Source organism: Myotis davidii, unplaced genomic scaffold (genome assembly GCF_000327345.1).
Source record: "Myotis davidii unplaced genomic scaffold, ASM32734v1 scaffold326, whole genome shotgun sequence".
NCBI classification, from domain to species: domain Eukaryota; kingdom Metazoa; phylum Chordata; class Mammalia; order Chiroptera; family Vespertilionidae; genus Myotis; species Myotis davidii.
Window position 1 is genome coordinate 678104 of NW_006296626.1, and position 250 is coordinate 678353.

The following is a 250-nucleotide window of genomic DNA, read 5'->3' on the forward strand; positions in this document are numbered from 1 at the left end:
ATGCAGGCAGCTCCCAGGGCACGCCACCAACCCCTTTGAAGTCTGGAGTTGGGGGCATTAAGCGCCTTCCCAGTGCTGTCAGCGTCGTCACCCCAGGCACACACCCTGCCCGTGGCGTCAGCCCGGAGTGCTGTCACTCCGGCACCTGTGTGGTCAGGCTCAGCACGCCTTCCCCCAGGCTGTGGCCCGGCATCCTGTGGACAGGCCGGGGCTGGCGCTGGGACCTGAGTGACCGCCCTCTCCCCCCCCC

The 250-nt window shown here is 68.8% G+C and overlaps 1 protein-coding gene across 1 annotated transcript in view; it reads left to right on the plus strand.

Annotated features, from left to right (window-relative positions):
* EPN1 (epsin 1) overlaps positions 1-250 on the plus strand; it is a 9873-nt gene that overhangs the window by 3208 nt on the left and 6415 nt on the right. The gene's annotated exons all lie outside the window — the stretch shown is intronic.